This window comes from Aquarana catesbeiana, linkage group LG07 (genome assembly GCF_042186555.1).
Source record: "Aquarana catesbeiana isolate 2022-GZ linkage group LG07, ASM4218655v1, whole genome shotgun sequence".
Taxonomy (NCBI): domain Eukaryota; kingdom Metazoa; phylum Chordata; class Amphibia; order Anura; family Ranidae; genus Aquarana; species Aquarana catesbeiana.
In genome coordinates, this window is record NC_133330.1 from 91,827,103 (window position 1) to 91,845,058 (window position 17,956).

The window sequence follows — 17,956 nt, forward strand, 5'->3', positions numbered from 1 at the left end:
AGACCAAAAAGTTCAATTTTGGTTTCATCTGACCAGAGCACCTTCTTCCACATGTTTGCTGTGTCCCAACATGGCTTTTTGCAAACAGGACTTTCTTATGGCTTTCTTTCAACAATGGCTTTCTTCTTGCCACTCTTCCATAAAGGCCAGATTTGTATAGTGCACGACTAATAGTTGTCCTGTGGACAAATTCTCCTACCTGAGCTATGGATCCCTGCAGCTCCTCCAGAGTTACCATGGGCCTCTTGGCTGCTTCTCTGATGAATGTTCTTCTTGCCCGGCCTGTCAGTTTAGGTGGCTGGCCATGTCTTGGTAGGTTTGCAGTTGTGCCATACTCTTTTAATTTATGGATGATGAATTGAACAGATGTTCAAAGCTTGGGATATTTTTTTTATAACCTAACCCTGCTTTAACCACAGCCCCGGTAGATTTGGCTGCTCAATAACCAGGCCATTTTTTTAGATTAGGAACTGTGTCGATTTAACTGACAATTGCGCAGTCGTGCGATGCTGTACCTAAACAAAATTGACGTCCTTTTTTCCCACAAATAGAGCTTTCTTTTAGTGGTATTTGATCATCTCTGCGGTTTTTATTTTTTGCGCTATAAACATTTAAAGAGCGACAATTTTGAAAAAAAAAACACAATATTTTGTACTTCTTTTTGCTATAAAAAATATCCCCTTTTTTTTTTTTTTTTTAAAGCACGTTTTTTTCCTCAGTTTAGGCCGATATGTATTCTTCTACATATTTTTAGTAATAAAAAAGTTATAGCATTTACAAAATAGAATCTAGAAAATCTACAAAAAAAACAACCCCATACCATAATCCCCCACCACTAAATGATTTGGACCATTGTCCAATAAACATGACCTAATAAGTTGTTAGCTTGAACTAACAGATATTAATTGATGTAATTAATTTCCACACATGCTTTCCAATGCCATGAAAAAGGGATCTGGTTTTATATCCCAAGCCTGTATATTTCTGTTGTGATGAGATATGTAAAAGCCTCATTAGCAGATCTGTGGTTGTCAGTGGTCTGCTATGTCATGTTATGGCAGAATTATCAATGGCCATTTCTGAAGTGAAATAGAAGTTCTTTTGAGATTCCCAGCCCCTTTGAAATATATTTACTCAATTTAAATGGCTTGCACTGTATGTTGTAATGGAATTCAAGATGTCTGTGGGCCGGTGGTGCAAATTTCCGACAGACCCTAAAGACAAAGATTTTAGACTCAACTTAAGCAGAATAAGGATACCACTCTATTTTCGTATTCGGTTTTTGAGGTGCCTACAACCTCATTACTGTCACAAGTGGTGAATCCTATGAGGGGCAATGCTGTTAATAAATTCAGATCTTTAAAAGAGATAATAGGTAAGATGTTTTTTTTTAAAAAAGACATGGGAAGCTGTGCACTGTCATGGGGAACATGCCCCAATATATAAAGTAGTACAAATATTAGCAAGCGTCAGGAAAGTTTAAATGTGCAAGACTAGGCAAAAATGTATCATAGAGACACAGGGAACAGTCAGGTGAGTTTCTACACAAATCAGTGACAAATGACAAATCAGACACGTGTTTCCATACAAGAATTATGAGCATCAGCCTGCAGATTCCAGAGCTGTGTAAAATCAGCCAGTGGCTGTATTGATTTAATCATGAGGAACAGGCCTAACCAATGTATGCCAACTTTTATTTTTAATATGGAGATTGGGGGAGTGTGGGTAACGTGAGCAATAGAATGTGAGGTGGTTTTGGTGCACACCATTTTTGCATTAACTTTGTTTTTTGTTTTGTTTTTCTTTCAAACAATGCAGCAAATTCCCAGAACTGATGGTCAAAAAAAAAAAAAAACACCCCATGAAACAAAAAGCCCACTTTTTTTTTAAAGTAAAGCCTTGCAAAGCTAAACAATAACATAAAATAGCCATCTGATCAACAACTAAATAAAGTTAAAAAACATCAACAATAACAAAAAAGGCAAAGGGCCCGAAGAGCTAGCTAAAACCCCTAAACCCCCTTCAGGCCTGCTAGCAATAGTTTAATGACCTTGCAAACTATTATGGCTTAAAAAATGTGTCCCAGGGAATCCAAACAAAAAATGCACAGGACTGCAAATTTAAAACTAACAGGAATCGCTGTGAAAACAAGGCCAGGGCAAATCTGAACCATAACTGTAGCTAGTTGTTTGGTTTCACTTGTCCAGAATGGCTCTTTAAAAACTTACCTGGAGATACAATTATATGCTTTTTGTAAAGTATAGCATGAATACTAGACAAACAAGGAGATAAATGTAGCTTTTACTACCACAGGAGCTGCTGGAAATTGACCAGGTTTTTTCCCAGTGCATTGACCCACAGGCAAGCACACAATCACAGTCACTGTTCTCCTCAAAAAACAGTCTAGGGGTGTTCTTTTTGATGTTTTTATTTTTGGAGTAACTGGGATAGGGTTGAGGGAATTGAGTGGAATACTCCAAAAAGAGAACTTTATACAAATTGAGGACAGTAAACCTTTCTGAAAAGCTGAAGCAGAAGTCCTTGCTTACAGCTTACTGTTCACATGGCTTTGTGGTGGAAACGATTAAATGCAGACTTCCTTCTTTAGAACAAAATTAGTAGAGTCCCTTCACATAGAATCAGATAGACTGAGCTCTTCAGAACAGTAGCTGGTGTCTCCTTTAGCAAACACACAGCAGAATCTCTAGCACATTAGGGGAGCCAGTAGCCCAAAAGTCCATTAAGATCTTTCACAGCAGTCGGTACTCACAAAATGTCCAGGGACAGTTGGTTGCCTCCTTCTAACTTCCACGTGACATCTTTCTCCAGTGATATCAGACTAGATCTTCAGCAAACAGTCCCTCAGTCAGCTCTCTTTAGCTTCAGCTTGCAGGCCCTCGGGTCGCACACCTGAAGCCTTGCAAACAGCAAGCAGCGTTGCCCTGAAGTGCAGCAACCCTTCAGGCTGGACTGATCCTTTGCTGGTAAAGACCCGGAAGCTCAGAGTCCCACAGTATTTATGCAAACACCCAGTAGCCTTCAGGGCCCTGCTCCCTTGGATAGACCAGAACTGCATAAATATTTACACTGCTATTTGCATAGCTCCACACCTATGTTCCAGAGAATTCTACAGCTCAGAAGGAGCAATCAGACTAGCATCAGCAACACTGAACTGACCTAATTAATCATCTGCACTAATTACAGTGAGCGCAGCTAGATTTGCCTGTCACAACAAATGCAGCCACACTGGTTACAGTGAGGCAAGCTAAATTTACCAAACAAAAAATACACAGGCCCGCTGGACACAGTGAGCCAGTACTAAATTTAACAAATTTTAGCACCTATCTAGGAGGATGCTACATTCACCCCATGCCAAAAATAGGCCATGTCCTCATTGGCTTGAGCTTAAAGTGGAGGTCTGCCCACCCCTGCAAAAATTAAAAGCCAGCAGCTACACATACTGCAGCCGCTGACTTTTAATTTTAGGACACTTACCTGTCCTGGAGTCCAGCGATGTCGGCACCGCAGCTGATGTTTCTATCAGCTGTCGGGTGCTGCCATTGCCATTAAGGGAAGCCGTTGGTGAAGCATTATGGCTTCACGCTGGGTCCCTACTGCACATGCACGAGGCACCGATGCGCTCTCCTACTGGCCCGGCAGTGGTGGAAGGAGAAGGGAGGAGGAGGGAGTTGAGCTGCTGACGGAATGCGCAGCAGCTCGGACCCCACAAGTGGGGATAGGGTACCTGTCAAAGAGAGGTATCTGCTCCCCCCTCCCCCCGAAAGGTGCCAAATGTGGTATCGGAAGGGGGGAGGAGACAAATGAGCGGAAGTTCCAGTTTTGGGTGGAACTCCGATTTAAGGCTCCTAACAAATACTTTATACAAAAATAGGATGAAGTATGCCACAAAGTTTGAGTGGAAAAGGGAGGTTAACAATTAACAAATGCCATCTGGTATTCCGCATAGGAAGAGAACATAAAACTAGGTAAGAAGATTTTTCACTCACACTATAATGCATTAATATGTTTTTTCCTCTCTACCTTTTTTATGTCACCTGTGGACACACTTTAAGATGTTCACACTGACCGCTGCAAAAAATAGCAGGTATAGAATTACTTTGGTCCCTTCTTCTTATATAATAGTGATTAAATAAAGGCTTGAAAGTTCCAAGCTGGTACTTGCGTCATCCTGTGCAACAAAGCTCTAACCTTTAATTTCTGACAGAACATCTCCTAGGTAACTTAAAGTGTATCCACAGCTAAACTATGTTTTTCTTGGCTTGTATAAAGTAGGCATAGGTTAGCACACCTTACAGATTTGTATTGCTGTGTCTCTGTTGGGGTATTTACACTCTATTTGTCCTAATAAGCTTTGTCACCCGGACTGAAAGTGAGGGAAAATCCAAAATGTTGAGTTGGTTGTAAAAGGAAGAGGACTAGAGAGTAAGTCTACCAATGGGGACATGTGTTGCAGTGGCAACTGTCTAAAATAAAAATGTCATTATTGAAGAGGATTCCTCTTGCTTCCTGTTGTTTTTATGGGACCTTAAGTAATGGGAAACCTTCACAATGGAATGCAGATGGCAAAAATCAAAACTAACAGTGACTTTAACTTTTCTACGGTATATTCTATCAAAAAATCGTTTTGGTTGTAGATATACTTAAAGAGGTTCTCCAGTCATTTCTTTAACGACTTCAATACTGGGCACCCCCCCTACCTCCCCCCCTTCCTGCGCAGGTAAAATTTTGAGCTTTCAGCGCTGTCGCACTTTGAATGACAATTGCGCAGTCATGCAACGCTGTACCCAAATTACATTTTTATATATTTTTTTGACAGATAGAGCTTTCTTTTGGTGGTATTTAATTTTATTTTTTCCTAAAAAAAAACAAAAAAGACAAATCTTGAAAAAAAAAAAAAAGTTTCTTAGTTTCTGTTAGAAAATTTTGTAAATAAGTACTTTTTCTCCTTCACTGATATGTCCTGATGAGGCTGCACTGAAGGGCACTGATGAGGTGGCACTGATGAGGAGGCACTAATATGCAGCACTGATGGGCACTGATAGGTGGCACTGATGAGCAGACACTGATGGGCACTGAAAGGTAGCACTGACTGGTATCACTGATGGACACTGATTGGCATCACTGATGGGTACTGATTGGCATCACTGATGGGCATTGACTGACATCACTGGTGGGTACTGTTGGGGCTGCACTGGTAATTAGTGCCCTGATTATATGTGCAGGTCTCCCCTGTGAGCAAATGCCGCTGATGGGCTCTCTTCTCCTCACATGCTGTCAGTGTGAGGAGAGGAATGCCGATAACTGGCATTTCCTTGTTTACATGTGATCAGATGTGATTGGACACAGCTGATCACATGGGTAAAGAGCCTCGTCATCGACTCTTTACCAAGATCGGGGATGCGGCGTGTCCCAGGGACACAACGTGCCACCGATTGCCCCACTTTGCAGGGAGAGTGGGACAACGTCATGTGACGACGTCCCAGAATGACAGAGCCACCTTGCACCCGTCATTTTATTATATGTCTGGTGTCTGGCAGGAGGCGGTTAAACATTTTAAGTCAGCAGCTACAAACACTATAAATGCTAACTTTAAATAAGCAGACACTCACGTGTCCAAGGATACAACGCTATCCTCACCCAGGCCAGTTTCTTCACCGGTCTTTGGTCCCCAGGGCCAGCATGTTAATTGTGAGCTTCACATCCTGCTGCCTGCTGCTCATGCGTTTTCTTGGCTGCGCTTTGTGAATGATTCTGCAGCCTTCTGGGACCTATGAAATGTCCCAGAAGGTTGTGGGCATTGTAGGAGAGCAGGAGAATGAGAACTGGTGCCTGTCAAAACTAGGTAACCCCCCAAAAAAATATTCCAAATATGGCAGAGGAGGGGGGGGAGCGGAACTTTCCCTTTTGGGTGAAGTTCCATTCTTACTACTGCCCCTATATACCTGTACTGTAAAGTCCTCTGCAGGACCTACAACAAATATACAGTATGTTAATAAAAAAAAATAATAATTTATGAGGGGCTGCAAACTTGTAGTCAAACCTCATGTGACTTTTTCAATGCAACAATGCCTTAGAATACACATTGTTAACTAACAAATCCAAGGGGTCCTAGGTGACAGCCATCTACAAGATAAACTAAATTGTTTTAAATATAAGGAAGAGTAAAATAAACTAGGTCAGAAGTTTTTTTTTTCTTTTTTACTTTCGCGCTAATGCATAAATAGAACTTTCCTCTCTATCTCTCGCACATCACATGTGGTCACATTTTTAAATGTTTACATTGACCACTGTAGAAATAGCCGGTGCAGGGCGTACTCTCGCTTTGGTCTCTTCCTGCGTATGTGGTGTATCTGATGAAAATTTATGATATGTTTTCAGTGAAAATGATCTATGCATTCAGCAATAACAACTAGCATTATGCTTTATATGCATGTGAAATGACAGCATTACAAACACTAAACATTTAAAGTAGATAATGATGTTCAAATGATTGTGCCTCTTGTGCAGTTCTCTGCTGCGTTGTGCATTTTACCCATTGATACAGTGCATTCAGAAAGTATTCACAGCGCTTCAATTTTTTCACATTTTGTTATGTTACAGCCTTATTCCAAAATGGATTAAATTCATTATTTTCCTTAAAATTCTACAAACAATACCCCATAATGACAACATGAAAGAAGCTTGTTTGAAATCTTTGCAAATTTATTAAAAATAAAAAAGGAAAAAATCATATACGTAAGTATTTACAGCCTTTGCCATGACACTCAAAATTGAGCTTGCGTGCATCCTGTTTCCAGTGATCACCCTTGAGATGTTTCTACAACTTGATTAGAGTTCACCTGTGGTAAATTCAGTTGATTGGACACGATTTGCAAAGGCACACACCTGTCTATATAAGGTCCCACAGTTAACAGTGCATGTCAGAGCACACACCAAGCCATGAAGTCCAAGGAATTGTCTGTAGACCTCCGAGACAGGATTGTATCATTTCACAGATCTGGGGAATGGTACAAAAAAATGTCTGCAGCTTTGAAGGTGCCAATGAGCACAGTGACCTACATCATCCATAAATGAAAGAAGTTTGGAACCAGCAGGACTCTTCCTAGAGCGGGACACCTTGCCAAACTCAGCGATCAGGGGGAGGAGAGCTTTAGTCAGGGAGGTGACCAAGAACCTGATGGTCACTCTGAAAGAGCTCCAGAATTCCTCTGTGGAGAGAGGAGAACCTTCCAAAAGAACAAGCCACTCCTCTGTAAAAGGAACATCCCAGCCCACCTGGAGTTTGCCAAAAGGCACCCGAAGGACTCTCAGACCTTGAAAAACAATATTCTCTGGTCTTATGAAACAATATAATGGCAAGAGTCATGTCTGGAGGAAACCAGACACTGCTCATCACCTGGCCAAAACAATCCCTACAGTGAAGCATGGTGGTGGCAGCATCATGCTGTGGAGATGTTTTTCAGTGGCAGGAACTGGGAGACTAGTCAGGATCAAGGGAAAGATGAATGCAGCAATGTACAGCAAATTTTGGGCTGAATTCAGACCGGAAACGGACCAAAAGACGCACAGGACCCCTATGTAAATTTGCACCAGAGCTGCAGCGGACATATGTGAACCGGCTCCATAGAGAGCCGGTCACAATCTCACACCATGCGAACTGGATGCGGGGAAACCCACATCCAATTTGCATAGGTGTGAACCTGGCCTTAAAGATAATTACATAAACAGTATATAAAATCAGATGCAGTTTACATGACAGAGAGCTGTTGAAACAGTGAGCATACAACTTGGATGAATACAAAAATGGCCCCAGGGCCCCAGATAAAACTGCATCTGATTTTATATCCAGTTTATGTAATTATCCTTTAATCTGTTCCAAATAAAATATACTTTTTACTTATCATGTCAGTTGTGGATGCCCTAGAAAGTCCCAATTACAGGGGGTTTTTTTGGTTCAATGAGTGGGTTAACAACCACTTTAGGACCAAACTGATCTAAATAAAACTGTAGCATCCTCTAGTGTCCTAGAAGTGTAAATAGGTCAGTGCAGGAGAGAGTTTTATAGTCGAGGTCACAAGACATGGTTGATGCAGGAGGAGAGTTTCGTAGTCGAGGTCACAAGCCAAGGTCGATGCAGGAGGAAAGTTTTGTAGTCGGGGTCACAAGCCAAAGTCGTTTCCAGACAGCGGTAGCAGTAGCTCAAGTAGTGTGCAGGATCAGACTGCAGTAATGTGGCAACAGGAAGTGCAGAGGCAAGGCTTAAATAGGAAGTTCATGGGATTAGCAAGGAGTTCTAGGTACAAAAGCAATCAAGACACAAGGCAGGGTTGTCCAATCGATCAGGCAGGATTGTCCAATAGATCAGGCAGAGAGCTGTCCAGCATCCCAGATAGCCCAGTGAGAAGAATCAATTCCAGACACAGAAGAGGTTCCAGGTTTGAGCCCAGGTCCTGACACTAAGAGTGGACAGTGCATGATCCCACATGTGAAGCGTCTGCTGGGTAAGGTTAATGGGGATTGAAGTGCTCCTGAAGTGCAGGAGAAGTCCAGTGATTTCATCCAGCGGGATCGTCTGAAACAGGTATAAAAAGTGAGGGATTATATCCATCTTGAGGTCATTGACCCTACCGAGCCATGAGAGATGTTTGGTTGCCTAAGAAGTTAAATCTGCCTATGGAGTAGTGGGAAAACGTTTAAGTGTGACACCTGCTTTAGAACTTCAATCCCAAGGTACCGAATAGAAAAGGAACATGTCTTAAAAGGGAAATCTGTTGAGAGCTGCTTTACAGCCACTTGCTGTGAAGAGATATTGAGCTGTTCCAACTTATTGTAGTTAACCTTTAAGTTGCTGACTTTGCATTATTTCTGAAATTTTAAATGAAGGGGGCCCTCCGAAATCCCCATGATGTTTGCGTTCTGCCTCAAGGCTATAGCCAGGTGTTCCATTGTGAGAACGTACAAGAGGGGTGACAGAGGGCAGCCCTGACAGGTTCCAATATTGATGGGAAACGTATCCTGGCCGATGACGATGAGTAAAGGGACATGATCCAAGATAATATATAATGAGACAAATCTTTTAATTGATTGGCTTTACAACTTTGTTGTATACAGCATGTTAATTATTATTTGTTATTCTCTTCTTTGGGTTCCTTGAGTAATACTTCCAACTCCTTTGAAACGTCAGTGTCCACCTTTACGTTATGCTATCAATACCTTTCTACACATTGTCAGAAGCCCAGGGATGCAACCAAGGCAAAATTTAAATTTTTTTTACATCAGAGAATCATGTGCAGATAACACCAAGAGAATGATTGGTGTCAGTCCTCACAGTGTTATACATTATACATGCAAAATTTGTGATTCCAGAATGTGGTATGGCTGATGCGATCTGTGAGAATCGTATTGTTCTGTAACACCACATACAGCCAAAAAGCATCTCCCAAGCTTGTGATTGAAATAATGATTGATGCTTTTCCCATGTCACCTTCAAAGCTTCATAAAAAGGAGATCCCATTACTGTACAATATTTTTTTTTTTTTTTTGCATTAGTACATGTCCTCCATGGCAGTGCCCAGCTTTAAGACAATCCCTTTCCTATTAGCCATAAAAAAGACCATACATTTTTTAAGATTTGCTCCCCCATAGTCTTCAACAAAGTTCAGATTGATATTCACAACTTTACAATGGGTTTGACAAACGATCTGTGAACTGAACCCAGGCCAATTTACTCATCCCTATATATTTCTTGTTTGCGTATTTGCACGAAGGGCACCTGATTAGACCCAAGTGCCTCCAGTTTAAGAGCCCTCTCTAAACAAAAATGGTGTATCCTTCACTGCTTCCAGGAAAACTGGGATCCCTTTTGCTGTGTTTGCAAAGGTCTATTGTTACTATCTAATCGCAATATAATATACTCTGCGACAACTTTAACAATCATATGTCACAGCATGCATTCAAACTGTGATTATGTGTTATTTATTTACTACTTCGAAAAAGAAAAATATATTTTTTTACGCATTATAAAAACATACTAGTATGTATTATTAGGTTAACATAGGGCATGACCATACAGCTACCCATGCCGTTGATCTTCTGTGATACCTTACCCGGGAATACCGCTATCAGCGGTAATAAGGTATATCGGGACTCAATGATCTATGATACATGCTTATATTATTTTGATACATTGTAAGTGTACATCTATATGGGATCACTTTGTTTTTTAAATAAAAGTATTTTAATTTACTGGGTAACGCTATGGGCACTTCTATTTCTTCTCTCGTTATGAGGTTAATTTAGATGGAAGTATGCAGAGTGTGCTGACAGCTATCCAAATATCCATTGACGGGTCCAGTCCTATTTGAGTGAACTAAGTCCGTCGATATTAAACCAGTGAAAGGCACGCTGTTAACCCATCACCTTCTGGTAAGTGAATTACCTATAGGGGATTCCCATAAAAGCAATGTGGTGAAGGATTTATCTGGGATTTTGATCAGCAGAGAGTTGGTGTTCAACATTCTTTATAAACGGATCAGCTAACACCCCACACCCTGCTGTACACAATTAAGACACAAGTGGAACTTTTCATCTTTATTTGTATTTTATTTCACATATGAACTTCTTAAGTGCTGCTAATGTTTAAAAGACTTTGTTTTTTTTAACATATTTTTTGATACAGTTTACATTTTTATAGTAGCAGCTATATATATATATATATATATATATATATATATATATATATATATATATATATTTTTTTTTTTATTTATCATATTTTTTTTTTTGCATGAGCGCTGAGGGAGAAACGCTTTGTATCTGTTTATTTCTCATTGTTTGTGAAGGTGTAAAATAACATTGCGTGTTTTATTACATGTATCAGTATCAGTGCCAGGATAAGGTAATTCACTGCCCAGGGCAAAGATGCCAAACTGTGTCCCCCCCAGGAAGAGCAGGGAGTAAGACTAAAAGCGGCTGGTGCAGCATGCCATGCTATTTACAGTATGTACACAGACAAAAACAAAAGCAGAGAAGCGCCTTTAAGTGCAATAAGACTTTGTATTTTAAAAGACCCCACAACAGGGTTACTTATAATAGATAGGTAAACAACAGGCACATCAATATGTGTAGGTTCGGAACGCCAGTGAGAGCGGGCCATGGGAGCTGCTGGTACCGCCGGATGGAATGTGACAGAAGTCTCCCTGTGGAGGAGGATACCGGCCGAAGTCCTTCCAGAAGCGGTTGGGCAGCCAGGAGCAGAATGACGCAGACAGGGCTCAGGACCAGAATGCATCATGTTTTGGAACATGCACTATAACACATAGGGGCATGCACGATCCCTTCTCAAGCAAATAACAACACCTAATGATATGGTATATATATACACACCAGGCGGCCGAAAGTTGCCTGCCAGCTAGTGGAGAGGACTGAGCAAGGCATGTACATTAAAGTGGTTGTACACCCTGTACAACCACTTTTACCTACAGGTAAGCCTATTTTAAGGCTTACCTGTAGGCAGGGGTGTCGCTAGGGGGTGGCTATTGGGGCTATAGCCCCGAATCTGGGGCCCATAGCCCCAAGTCTCTTGCCACAGGGTCCCTGCCTAACCAGCGGGTTGCGGCCTCCTGGTGGCAGGAGACGTGGCAAGTGACAATCTGCAAATGGTGGCAGGTGACGTGGCAAGTGACAATCCACATCTGCTGCCAGGTGAAAGTGGCAAGTGACAATCCACATCTGGTGGCAGGTGACGATGGTAAGTACCACGTTGCATTTGGTGACAGGCAAGGTGGCAAGTGACATGCTGCATTTGGTAGCAGGAGATATGGCAGTGACACACCCAGGGCTCCCACTGATTCTACATTATAGTGAGTTGAACCACTTCATTATATATTAGAATGTAACAATAGAAACAATGCACTTCAATCACCCTGACACCATATCAACCATGGTGCAATGATGATTGAAGCGCCAACACCAGCCATTGCCCGCAAAAAATTGCTTATCACCGGAATGCCCCCCCCACGGGCCGGCAAAAAGGTTGGTGACCACTGCTATGGGCTCTAGCCCCAGGTCTTTTGCAGACCTAGCAACGCCCCTGCCTGTAGGTGCTTTAAATATCTCCTAAATCTCCAGTGTTCAGGAGATATTTACAAAAAAGCTGACTATGGCGCATGCGCACTTTAGAAAGAGCACATTGTGCCGTTTCTAATAGAGGTCATGCCGTGACTGGCGGCTCCCATGCGCATGCGCGGGAGTGACATCACGCGACTCCATCCAGTCACAGAGCTGAGGTTCGTGGCCCCAGAAGGAAGAGGGGTGAAGATGGACGCTCGCTGCTAGTGGGGACAGCAGTGACATCGCAGGCTTCGGTTTCAGGTAAGTGGCAAATAATGGGCTACTATGTGATGCATAGTAGTCCATTATGCTTTACCTTTGCAGGGAAATAAAGAGGAAGTAAAACCCACCAGGGTTTACTTCCTCTTTAGAAACACTGGTAAATCTTGTGACACATTTAAATACATAATAATAGATGATAAAGGATATATTAGATAGACATGTGTACAAAAAAAATCATTACTTGGGGTTTCATGGGATAAAAAGATAAAAACATAAAACTGTACCTTTATAAAGGGAAGGGGGGGAGGGGTTAGAACAGAGAGGGGAAGGTTATATGTAAATATATACAAATACAGTAGATATGCTGTTTCTACCAGCTCATCAGGATACCCTTTTTCTGAATTTTTTTGTTTAAGAAGGTGACTTTGTGGCAATAATCAGAATCACTGGTGCAATTTTGTGTTAGCCAGCAGAACTGTCCCTTCAGGATGTTACTAACCCATCTGGGGTGGTGGCAGCTGGTATAGTGCAAAAAAGAATTGCCAGCGGTTGGTTTTGTATAATCTTTAGCCTGAATGGTGGAGCCCGTATGGTAAAGTTCTAGGTCTAGAAAGGCTAAAGAATGGTTGTTATGGACAGATGTAAAGGAAAGGCCTAGGGGTTGTTGTTGCAGTATCTGACAAAATCCTCCACCTGGGATGGAGTACCATCCCAGATGATAAGGATGTAATCGATAAAGCAACCATAAAAAACAATATTGGCATTAAAGTGGTTGTTATTAGGGATGGGTGAACAGTTCGGCCCGAACTTTCGCTGTTCGGATGTTCGACGAACAGCAGAACACCATTTGTTCGCCCTCCCGAACCAACCACAATGCATTGCGGCGCTGAACAGTGTATTGCAAGCCCTGATTGGCTGAAGCAGTGAAAGCTTTAGCCAATCAGGGCACAGAGCACTGTCAGAGTCATCATTGGACATTGTCATCATGACTTTATCCATTCATGGCTCATTCCTGCCCCACAGTATAAAAGTATTCTTTCAATGGCAGCCATTTTCAGTGTGATTTTAGTGTGGAGAGAGATACAACAGGGCTCTGTTCAGTGCTATTAGTTAGTTAGTGTGCTATACTGTGCTATTTTGCTTCAATTGTCAGTGTAAAATATTTGTTTAGTGTCAGTCTAGGGATAGTGTCAGTGTAGTGAGGAAGACCATCATTCAGCTTTGCATAGTGTGCAGCTAGCGTAGGGACAGGTCAGATAGCTTCACTGTAGTGTAGTGAGACCGTGTCATTCATACATACATTAGTGTAGAGTGGGGACAGCTCATATAGTTTCAGTGTAGTGTAGTGAGACCGTGTCAGTAAATTGCATTACTGTCAGTTTAGTTTTAATTACACCGTCTATTTAATTGCATTACTGTCAGTTTAACGCCATTTACTTCTGTGTGCGTTACTGCCAGTTTAATGCAAAATAATTTTGCGTGCGTTACTGCCAGTTTATCGCCATATAGTTCTGTGTGTGTTACTGCCAGTTTAACGCCATATAGTTCTGTGTGCGTTACTGCCAGTTTAACGCCATTTACTTTTGTGTGCGTTACTGCCAGTTTAACGCCATATAGTTTGTATGCGTTACTGCCAGTTTAACGCCATAAAATTCTGTGCGTCACTGTACGTTTGGCGCATTATATTGCAGTATATTATAGTGTATCCATGGAGTGTGTCTGTGTAGTGTGAGTACTCAAATTTAAGTGCACCAAACACCACTTTACATAGATTAAAGTGCATCTACATATAGATTTCCACTTCTTCTTTACATTTGCTTATAAGCACCGCCCCCTCCCAATAATGTCTGGGAGGACAACAAGGAGAGGCAGATGTTCCCTTGGCACTGTATGGGGACAGCAACAAATGTGTTCACAGGCAAAGGTGGACGTGGTGGTCATCAGTCCTCAGGCAAAGCATAATTACCTCTGTTTAGTGAGTTTGCCCAACTAAACCTTCCTCATCCTCCTCATCCTATGTCACCAAGCAGAGACAAGTGTGCAGTCCCCTGCAGTTGCCAGAGTGGATAAACCTGCCTCCTTGTCCACAAAGAGTAATTTTTCTGCACCTGTTTGACAGGTGCATAACATTGCAATTTTTTTACAGCAAGGCCAATTCTTGCTTTCATCAAAATTACCTCTGTAGGTTTACGGTGGGAAGGCGCCACCGACACCCAAAGACCAATTTTTTTTTACCCACCCGTTACTTCTATCCAAAGTCAAAGTGACACCAGAATGTATCCAGAAAATCTCTAATCTTGTTCCCAGTGCACTACATTGTGGCATCATCATACAGACTGGCTCACCAAATAAGCAAAATAAAGGCAGCTTGCAGGGAAAATGACATTTTTTTTGGCTTTATAAATGCAATTATTGCTGCAGCAGATTCTAGACATGGTACAGATCTGCCACTTTACAGGTAGACTAGGGGGACCCCCCAAGCACTATATTGGAATGAATTTTTCATTTTATGCTTTCACTTTAAAAATAAAAAAAATCACTGCTCATTTAAAAATTATGTTTTTCATAAACTTTATTTTTTATTGATGCATGTCCCCTAGGGCAGGACCCGGACCCCTATAACCATTGTATGCACAATTACTTGCATATAAGCCTTCAAAATGGGCACTTTTGATTTTTGACGTTCAGGTCCCATTAACTTTAATAAGGTTAGTTATTCGGGTCCAAACTTTCGCAGTGTTCGAAAGTTCTGGTGCGAACCGAACATGGGCCCGTTCGGCCCATCCCTAGTTGTTATGCCAGATGTGTTTTTTCCTCCCAAAAAGCCATGGTCAAGTTGGCATTAGAGGGTGAAAAATTTGCACCCATAGCAGTGCCATGTATCTGCAGGTAGTAATCATCATCAAAGGTGAAATAGTTGTGTTTCAGACAAAAGGATGTGGCTTCCAGGACAAACGTGGTCTGTGTTGAATGCGACTAGGAGTCTTGAAACAAAAAATGTTGTATAGCAGTAGGGCCAACCTGATGGGGGATGGACATGTACAGGGCCGTCTTTCATTTTGATTGGGCTCTGGGCAAACATTTTCTTGGGGCCCCCCCTCCATTCTGAGACATACAAGAAATAGACTCAAAATCAGTTTACTGCAGCAGATCACGCAGCGATTGCAATTGTTTGCCAGAGGATACAGCCTATCTTTACCGCTCACTGGCTGGTTGCTAGAGGTTACAACACATAATTTCTGCTTGCTGATTGGTTGCTAGAGGTTACTGCACATTATTAGTACTCACTGATTGGTTGCTAGGGGTTACAGCACATCATTACCACTTACTGATTGGTTGCTAGAGATTAAAGCAGATCACTACAGTTTGCTGATTGTTTGCTACAGATTAATGCACATCATTACCACTCACTGAGCAGTGGAGCAATTCCAAATAATTGATCATGTAAAGCAGCACATTAATACACATACTACAGGAGAGGGTCAGAGAGTGCAAACATAATACAGGAGATTACCAGAGACTGCGGACATACTGCAGGAGACAATCAGAGACTGCGGACATACTGCAGGAGACAATCAGAGACTGCGGACATACTGCAGATTACCAGAGACTGCGGACATACTGCAGGAGATTACCAAAGACTGCGGACATACTGCAGGAGATTACCAAAGACTGCGGACATACTGCAGGAGACAGAGTTATTTATTACATATAAAATGACATGACATGATTATCCAATTCTTTCTCCCTTTTAAAAAAAAAAATGTTTATGTCATTTTATATGTAATAAATAACTTTTTTAGAATTTTATATAAGTTTTATGTTGTTGTGTATCAGCACCGAGAAAGTCCACCATACCTAACTGGGCGGGAATTATTTGTAGGGTTAGCCTCAGCAACTACCCTTCTAGTCCCACAATCCCCTATTTCTCTCCCTTTAGATTGTAAAGTGCTGCACAACCCGTTGGCACTATATAAATCCTGTATAATAACATTAATGAAAAAACTACAAGTACTGTTTTCCGCTGCGATCACGCTCCTCAGCACACAGTTCATTCATTCTTCCTCTAGTTTTGTAACAGAAAGCACAAACGCGTATACGGGCAGAGCGCAAGAGGAAGACAGGAGCCTGACATTGCACTTTCAATCAGCAGATCGCAGGTGCAATGCTCTGCAGGTTCCAGTTAAAAAAAAAAAGCACATTTTGTTTTACCTGAAAAAATATGACCATTTATTTTTTTTGAAAGGTGAACTTTCCCTTTAAGATCTTTGATTCAGTCATGTGACTGTTGTGAATGTACTATATATATATATATAATAAATTATTAGCACTATATATGCACCTCAAATAATCGGGATCGTTATCCTGGTGGAATCTACCCCACCTCCCAGCCAATTACAGCCAAGTCACAGGCAGCTTGCGAATGCTGTCTACTTCAGCCCTATTTCTGATTGGACTCCTGCCATCTATGAGAGTCTGTCTTCATTAAAAGCCAGTATAGAGGGGGTGGGGCCGGGAGCTCCACTGACACTTCCACTCCGATCACTGGCTCTCACTGCAGCCGCTCTGTTCTGAGCATACAGGCTGCATGGGGCGGGGTCAGAGCATCAGTGGAGCTCCCGGCCCGCCCCCTCTCTGCTGGCTAGCATGGGAATACAGCCTCCTGTGTCCTCTGTGCACTCTGCAAAGCCATCATGGGGGCACGAATTCACGGGTAGTGCGGGCCCCCCAACAAAGATTGGGCCCAGGGCAGGTGCCCCGTTTGCCCTGCGCTAAAGATGGCCCTGGACGTGTATAAAGAATTCACGTCCAAAGAGACCCAAAGGTAATGGCTCTCCCAGGAAAATGGACTAAGGAGTTCCAGGAGGTGGACCCCATCTCTAATATATGAGTGTTGTTCTTGTGCTAGCAGTTGAAGAAATCAATATACTGAGAAAAAACGCTAGTAATGCTGTCTATGGCGACAACTATGGGTCTTCCTGGAGGGTTGGTTTGATGTTTGTGTACTTTGGGCAGATGGTAAAAGTATGGTGTTTTTGGAAATTCCTTATGGAGAAAGGAAGCCTCATATTTATCAATCACTCCATCAGCCAAAGCTGGGGAGACCAGTTGTTCTTCTTCTGCCTTAAATTTACGTAATGGGTCTTTGGTTAATTTCAGGCAAGTATGAGTTTCTGATAGTAATCTTAGTGCTTCTGTATATTAATTGGACAGCCCGTCCATAGGGGGCGCCGCCCCCCAAAGCTAGTCAGAAAAAAAAAAAGGCCCTTTAAGTGCACTGTGTTTGGGCGCCGGACACAGTGCAATATGAGAAGCGTGACATCTATGCAATCATGTGATTTCCCCGGATGTCTTATGTCTCTTCTCTCCCTGCCTGCTCTTTCTGTGCCCTCTTCATTCAGATCCAGCCACTGCTGAAACTGACATGCAGGGATGGAGGTGAGTGGAGCTGATCTTGTAAAACTTTGTTTGGGGAGGGAAGCTGGTAGCCTGTAAGGAGGATGATTGTGTGCAGGGCATAAGAAAGATGACAAAAAAGGTCAGAAGAAACAGTGAGTGTATGGGGTAATCAGCCAAGACCCCCACAGATTACAGACATCTC